Source organism: Vanacampus margaritifer, chromosome 1 (assembly GCF_051991255.1).
Source record: "Vanacampus margaritifer isolate UIUO_Vmar chromosome 1, RoL_Vmar_1.0, whole genome shotgun sequence".
Taxonomy (NCBI): Eukaryota; Metazoa; Chordata; class Actinopteri; order Syngnathiformes; family Syngnathidae; genus Vanacampus; species Vanacampus margaritifer.
In genome coordinates this window covers 6,142,812-6,151,403 of record NC_135432.1, presented here as the reverse complement: position 1 = coordinate 6,151,403, position 8,592 = coordinate 6,142,812, and the positions used below count along the sequence as shown (strand labels likewise).

General features: G+C 41.3%; 1 protein-coding gene across 4 annotated transcripts in view; it reads left to right on the top strand.

The window, feature by feature from the left end:
* Positions 1 to 457: 457 nt before the first annotated feature.
* The window catches only part of LOC144053643 (cyclin-dependent kinase 17-like), a 58,818-nt gene continuing 50,683 nt past the window's right edge, over positions 458 to 8,592 (top strand). Inside the window, exon 1 of one of the 4 annotated variants that reach the window (XM_077568318.1) lies at positions 458 to 806. The gene's annotated coding sequence lies outside the window, so the exon portion shown is untranslated. The remainder of the gene's footprint in view (positions 807 to 8,592) is intronic. The other 3 variants (XM_077568308.1, XM_077568328.1, XM_077568343.1) reach the window with 3 other exon arrangements.

Here is an 8,592-nt window from a genome sequence, read left to right as displayed (position 1 = left end):
TTGGTATTGTAGCTATGTTTTTATTGTCAACTATATGTGTGAAACACAGAGAGGGTCGAAATGTTCTCAATGAGCCATAAACAAAGAAGAACAATAATACATTCATAACCAACTTGGAAAATGGAATATGGCCAATTCCAACTTGACAGCAGTATAGGTTACAATGTTTGCCCTCATTTCGATACCCCTAACGAAGTGATGAATAATATGGTTTCATTTGCATATATCTGCATACATTATTTCAGACATTTTGTTTGAGATGCACGAATGAATTAATAATAACATAGGACTGGGGGCTTGGGTAATTTCCCACATGGCACCCTTTCGCCCTGCCCCCCCTGGAATGAATTTATCTGAACCCCTTTCTCTCATTCAACAATTGAAGGGTGAGACGGGGGTGACGCACACACACGAACGACGTGGTGTTTTCCGGGATGACGCCACCGCGGCCGCTTCCACTTGGGACGCACACGCACACGCACACGCACACGCACACGCACACGCACAGCAGTAGCGATATGGCTGCTCATCACCGGCCGGGACGGCTCTGCTTGTGAGCCCAAGTCAGGAGCGATTATGCGTCACAGCTGGCCGACCACGCGCCATCTCAGGCGGCGGGACGCGGTGTGAAAGATCCGGCAACAAGATTTACCCTATGACCCGTGGACTGCGTGCTACGTTTTGCTGCAAAGTAGTTGGACGACTTGTCGCAGTGGGTCCGACCGAGCGTGCTCTCTGCGTGGATTACCATACACGAGGGGAACAATAGTCTCCCACAGCCGGAAGCCCGATCAGGTCAGTCGCGGGTACGTGTTCGTTCTCCGCTCGTTGTTTCGATCGTGCTAACGATAGAGCAACTTGAAGGCGAATACCTGAACGTGTCACCTGTCATTACAGGTAAATGTTTTTAGCACGCAACAGCGCACCTATGTGAGACTCTGGTTCGAAACCCCTCGGCACTGAAGTGACAATACAGCGTTATTACGTATGGCCACGTCTCAGAGCACAGTCGTAACGAGTTTGGGATGTTGTGCCGCATTTCAACTGCATTCGGAGAAACTTGGCGCTGCCAAACTTTCACGATGCCGCGTTCGCTTCACCTTTTCCCGGACGGTTGCGCTAGGAAAGCACGGGGAGATCGAGGAAGCAGCCAGAAGCGCAGGGCCCGGAATGTGGACGAGGAATCTCTCGTCAAGCCTGGTCAGTCGTGAGCCAAACGCAAATTTGGAACCCGCGAAATGTATGCTGTTTTGCCAGCGGCGGTCAAATCGACTTTCAACGGGACGTTGTCGTGACAGTGAACGTCACACGGAGGTGTTCGCTTAATACCCACAAATGAGGGGGGAACAGAACGAGTGCAGGTGAATGCAGCAAAAGCATGAATTTTCTTTTTCGTCGGCCTGTCTCTGTGTAGCTGATTAATTATTTAGATCAATCTCAACGTGTGGTGATTTTGTCAATACTTTGCCCTTTGCGCTAGTGCAGCAGGACCGAACCTGTTAGTACAGTGCGGATTTATAGCACCGTTTTGCTTGCTTTTAATAGAACTGGATGGTTCTGCATTCATGTGTTGGGCTTTATGATCAGTGGGAACTGGCTTTGGTGTTCTCATCAAAATCACTGTCATAGTAGCGGAGTAGTGGGACTGCAATGTCTTTGGTGCATTTACACATCACATACAGTTTCTCTTCAACGGAACCTGAAATTGTGGCTAGTTGCAAAATACATTTTTGCTCTTATGCTATTTTTTTTCGATCATATTGTGACGCTCTCGAGACAGGAAAAGTTAACTTTTATTATAGTAAGCAGAAGATCTCACATTCTCCCTTTTAACTCACAGAATACAGTCAAGTCATTCTTCCCCATGTTATGCACAATCACGGTGTCACGGCAAAATTACATCACCACGTAGCAATAAACTAGAAAGCACCAACAATAACCAATACAACAACTGGACCACTAGCTAACGGAATAATTAACACAGAATATGCATTTCAAACACCATTTTAATCCCCAGTGCCGCAAAACAGTCTACAAGGTCCATTATGTGCTCATTAACTTATTCACTGCCATTGACGGCTATAGACGTCAAAAATAAATTTGAACTATTTCTATTAGTTTAACATTTTTTTCCCATTTTTGTTAACAAGAGTATAAAAGCCTATTTTTTTGTACATATAGAACAGATATAAAATTTGTGATTAATTGTGAGTTAACTAGTGAAGTCATGCGATTAATTATGATTAAAATTTTTAATCATCTGACACCCCTAATTTTTAATAATCTTTTTTTTTAAATAAATAAATAAAATAATTGTAAATATATATTTTTTTAATTTTAATAATCTTTTTAAAAAATAAAATAAAAGATTATAAAAAATTAGGGGTGTCAGGCGATTACCATTTTAATCGTAATTAATCGCATGACTTCACTAGTTAACTCACGATTAATCACACATTTTATATCTGTTCTAATACACTAAAAAAAATCTAGGTTTTCATACTCTTGTTAACAAAAGTGGGAAAAATGTTAAACTAGTAGAAATAGTTCAAATGAATTTTTGACGTCTATAGCCGTCAATGGCAGTGAATGAGTTAAGTGCTAAATTGTTAGCCAAAACTAGGATGACCAGATTTTCCAAATTAAAAATGGGATGGTCTATATTAAAATACAATAAATGTTACCATATTTCGTCGTTAGTCAATCATCATTAACATTGGGGTGGGGAGGCACCAAATGTGAAAGACGGTCGACATGCGCTTCATTCGCTAATGCTAAATGTTATCTTGATTGACTGTTCAACAGCACTAAACAATTCAATGCACTAACCACCATCCAACCTTTGTCACGGAAGTCCGACTTCCGGGTTTCACACATCAGCGTCGTTTCCGGCCACTGATGGCCGCATTCCAACACTCAAACCCCCCACCCCTGCACCCCCCAACCGCGCGTTGCCGGCCATCGCAGGGTGTCTCAATTCTCTGAAATGCTTCGGACAACTGAGACAGACACACTCGCACCCGTCGACGGGAACGCGCAACCGATGGGCACAAAGGCGGAAGCGCAAGAACTGGGACGCGGCCCAAACACCGCAAACAGGAAACGGAAACGAAGCTGATGTGTGAAAACTAGGAAGTCGGAAGTCCCGCCTCCTCCATGGCATATACCCCAATGGAAACTGGCTGCGTCGTTTACCACGCGCTTGTCACGCATTATATGTAAATATACCGCTAAAAAGCTCAGCTTGCGTTGTCTAACTGGTGACTGATGACTGTAGTAGGACTACATTTCCCATGATTCTTAGATGCGAAAGCAGGAAGTAGTTCTTAGTTCGGTCAACGCCTGCTACTTAAGTCCGTCCTGCTACTTGATTAGATGCGGTTGCGAATGAGGACGCAAACATGAATTTGGAAGTAAATAGAAATGGTTTCTCATATGAATCACTATGACAACTTTGTGATTGACATACAGTACACATGGCAAAGCAGGACGCCGGGACGGGATCTGCGTAATAGCGGGGCGAAATCCACAGGGATGTGGAACCCAAGGCTCAAACCGGGACTGTCCCGACGGGAAAAGTTCCACCTTGTCATTGTCTACCCTGTCAGCAATCTCACATACTTTGCTGTTTGTATATATATTGTCTGCTTTAAGCTATTTTATTTTATTTTTTAAGTGTTGGATCGTGACCAATAGGGGTGGGAATCTTTGAATGCCTCACGATTCGATTAATTTCCGATTTTTGGTTCAAAATGATTTGATTGACAATTATTTTTGCTTCAATTTATAGATGTGCAAGGAATCGTAATGGTCTACTCCAGCCTGACTCGCTAATGCTAACTAGTGCGCTACTCGCGGCACTTTTAACACTCAAAAGAACGGCTGCACGCTGGAATTTTTTTTTTTTATTGGAATAACTTGATCGTGACTTTTTCCTTCTACTCTCTAATGTGGCTACTACTTAACAGTGTATTAGACCGCGTGGAACCACACTGCCCCTCAGTGGCCAAATTGGGTACAACATGAACAGCGCTCCCAATAAAGGCATACACAAAAAATGGGAAGACGGTATAAAATATTTTTTTTAATTTAAAATCGATTCTGAACCATACTAAATGAGAATCGCGATTCTTATGAGAATCAATTTTTTGGCCACACCCCTAGTGACCAATATACAGTTCCAACAGCATAACAATTTACGCTGTGATACCGACGCTTTCAAAATAACTTTATACAAGACCAAAAACATCATCATGAACAAAAAAAAAGTTAAAGATTTGAAATGAAAACATCATCAATAGATGCGTATAACGTGCACCGTCATTTGTACAGAAATGAAAACGTGTCCTAGCTAGCTTGTTTACGCTAATGTTTTATGCCCGAGTTAGTATTTGCACATTAGTCACGCATCCCTGGTCTGCTGTGACAAGCCATTTTTTGTGGGTGTTATCGAGGACCCGTTCCGCTCTGTCCGATTCTATGTGCGTGCGTGCGCACATTCTCGTGCAGAAGAATGCTGGTTTGTGAAGTGCTGCGGCACAGGCAGAAAATAGCTGACTAAAACTTGTATTATAATCTCTATGAGGGTGTCCCACTTGGCAGAGGAATGCCAAACTGGCAAGGATAACGCTTTTTGCCACATTCGTCCGTCCATCTGCATAGTGAGGAGGGTGATGTGGTTGCTGATGTGGCGATACTTTTCTTTTTTTCTTCCCTTCACTTCCGAGAGAGAGAAAGTGCGGTTTCACTACGGGCCTGCAGCCTAGCAACCCAAATGGCGTGCATGGAATAAATCAGGCCGCGTTGCCCCCCCCCCCCCCTGCCCTCCTCGGGCGTGTGCTACTTCACCTCACCTCTGTCCTACCGTAACCCTCGCAAGCACCCACTCACACATGCTCACGGGGCGATTAGCGGAGGCGGCTAAACAATACAGGGCGATGTTGTCGACCGTTTTATTTCACCTTCGGGTTCATTAACCTACAAACCTTTGCTCTCGTCTGTTTTATTGTTCGGTCCCTGCAGCTCATCTACCGTATGTGTTCCGCAACAATGCACCATGTTCCTTCCAACTGTGCTTGTTTAAGACTCCAGCATCTGGAGTGCCCCCCCCCCCCCCCACACACACACCCTCCCCCTCCCGTCCATTTAGTGGGAGTTGCAGAAGATGTGGTTTTCCGAGTGTCTGGCGTTTGTGGCCTGTACATGCTGCAGGCTGAAGCCACATGTCTTTCCCCAACACGTGAAGGAGCCTGTGCTGCTCTGTTCACTGACTGCATCCATCCCATACACTTTTTTTTTTTTTTTTTTTTTAGAAAAACAAGCATTCCTTTTGACAGATTTGTTCAATTGTACGGTGCAGCATTTAGTGCATAGTTAACTAAAACTATGTGTGCATTATACTGTACTCTACTTCTATAATAATAGTAGTGGTGGTGCAACGGATCACAAAAGTCACGGTTTGGATCGGATCACGGATTTTCGGATCACCCATAAAAAAAAAAAAAATAATAATAATAAAAAATAATAATAATAAAAAAGAAAATATATATATATAAACAGTACTTTGTTTTCATTTCTTTTGTAAAGCGCTTTCTCCATAAAAAAAAAAAAAAATCTATTCAAAGCGTTTAGGATTTAGTGTCTTCATTTATTTGGTAAAATGGCTTTTCCTAACGTACAAAAAAAAACAAAAAACTAAAAAATAATTCAAAATGTCTAATATAGCCGTTTAGGCTTTAGGAACGCAATTTTTAAGTGCAATATGAGGCAGAGACATTATTCTTATTTTTTAGAGTTTATGTGTAAAATAACAAGGTATTAATTAGGGGTGTTAGGGAAAAAATCGATTCGGCAATATATCGTGATATAAAACAATCGATTCGGCCGCATATCGAATCGATTTTTTATATCACGATATATTGCCGAATCGATTTTTTTCTGACACCCCTAATTAATGAACTTTACTTTTTCATAAAAAAATAAAATAAAAGATTATTAAAAATTAGGGGTGTCGGGCGATTAATTCTTAATCAGAATTAATCGCATGACTTCACTAGTTAACTCACGATTAATCACCAATTTTATATCTGTTCTAAATTCACCCCCCAAAAAATTTCTAGGTTTTCATACTTTTGTTAACAAAAGTGGGAAAAAATGTTAAACTAATAGAAATAGTTCAAACGAATTTTTGACGTCTAAAGCCGTCAATGGCAGGAAATGAGTTAAAAACAATAAAATAAAAAGGGTGACGGTGGGTGGGGGGGGCGCACTAACATTAAACTTTAATGTTGTTGTTGTAATACTTTTTGTAATTATATTCCTGCTTCCATTCGTGTCGATGCTAATTCACAAGATGAAGACGTGACAGTGGCTAATTACGCCATCGCTGCGTGTCAGCTGCTTTGCCAATAATGCAACATGTCTATTCCTGATAGTTTGCGCCGATGACGGCATGGTTGCACGAGTAGACCTAATCTCCTTCTCTGAACAGTATAGTCTGGGGAAACATGCAAATGAGGGGGGCGGGATCCCGGTTAATCCTCGGGTGATATGAAATAATGCGATCTTGTCGCCTTTTTTGCCCTTTTGTAACCCTCTCTTAAGCGTATTCGAGGTGCCGGGTTTTCACAAGTAGGCTCGGAAACGATTGTTAGCTGACAGCATCTCCTTGTGAAAAACAGCAGCTGTCTCGCAGGGTTTGAATCCCCTCGCAGCTGAACACAGGGTGTCTCTAATAAGGCCTGAAAGAATGAATCGCTTTTTGTGGCAATGTGGGCTTGTACGTGTGCGCGCACATTAGCCGCCGAGCACTTATGGATGCGATGGAAGAAGAAGGAAGTGGACGGATACAAAAATAATCCGCTGCAGCCGCCGCTAGCTCCGGGCCGGTGACGCAACGCGCAGGGAAATAGCACTCGAAAAGCAAACTCGCGCGCACTGACACACTTGCAAATATGAATTGTTTATTTCCCTTCGGACGACGCGACGCGGCGCTTCCTGCGCACCAGAAACATCGCATACTTTCAAATTGTCTACCTCACATCACGATCCTCTTAAACTAACAAACTAACTAAGCTAACCCACATCTTTACTTTTTCTACACCTGTACTGTTAAATGCTTCACTCATTCACTGCCATTGACGGGTATAGACGTCAAAAATTCATTTTGACTATTTCTATTAGTTTAACATTTTTTCTACTTTTGTTAACAAGAGTATGAAAACCTATATTTTTTTATTGTACATTTAGAACAGATATAAAATTTGTGTTTAATTGTGAGTTACCTCGTGAAGTCATGCGATTAATTACGAGTAAAAATTGTAATCGCCTGCTGCCCCGAATTTTTTATAATCTTTAAATCGCGTCAAACGATAAATTTTTTTAATTGTAATTAATCGCATGACTTCAATAGTTAACTCGATTAACGATTAATCACGATTAATCTGTATTTCTCAAAAAAAATTCTAGGTTTTCATACTCTTGTTAACAAAAGTGGAAAGAAAACGTTAAACTAATAGAAATGGTTCAAATTAAAAAAATGTATGTCCATAGCCGTCAATGGCAGTGAATGTGTTAATTGAACAACTTGCAAAAAACAGTATAAGCAAAATCTCGACCTCAAAGATTCGTAGGGTTCATTTTCCCACACCGATCACTGCAGCTGTCCAATGTTTGTGATCATGATTAAATTCGTGTCACGATTCGATTCGATGCCGATTAATCCCGATACAAATGTCTAAATTGATTATTGCGATTTTTAAAAAAAAAAAAACTCAAATTTAGAAAATACAAATCAGTAAACCTGTACATGTACACTGTAAGATTTGTATGAAAATTTATTTATCTATCTGAAAATTCTGTCTTATAACTGAGTCACTGCATTTTCATGTTTGAACAGCACTGAAATAAAATATTAAGGCTTCATGTTCCATTAATATAACATTCTTTCATGCTTAATGTGTAAATCCTAATCCTAAGAAAGACGTTTTGTTGAATATTCCCATAAAAAAATTGATGTTGATGAAATCGATTCGACTGCATATCGAATCGATTCGAGAATTGCGCGCTGTGATATCGCGATATATTTCCAAATCGATTTTTTTCCAACACCCCTAATCATTACAATTATTTGCACATCTAGATTGAAGCATAAATCATTGTCAATCAAATCATTTTGAATCAAAAATCTCCTTTTAAGCGAAAATCAATTCTCAATCGAAACGCAGGCCCAAAAATCGGAATCGAATCGTGAGACATTCAAAGATTCCCACCCCTAATATCAATATCATATCTAGTTTTTGACGATTGTCAATTACACCTCGGAGGGTTCTCTCATAATTAGCCAGATGTCGCATGTCGTTGTGCATACCCCCCCCCCCACCCCCTTTCCAAAGAGGCTCAGGCTCCCCCCTCGCGGAGGATGGGGCCCTACAGCACAGTGCGCGATATGCACGTTGGGAGGGGCGGCTCTGTATGGACAACATTTCTATTTGTCTTTCTCTGTTATTTTTGTCTATAGGCTTGCCTCTCTCTGCCACCCGTGTGTTTTTTCACCCTACAATATTTGCACTTGGCATCCATAACAATGAGAAC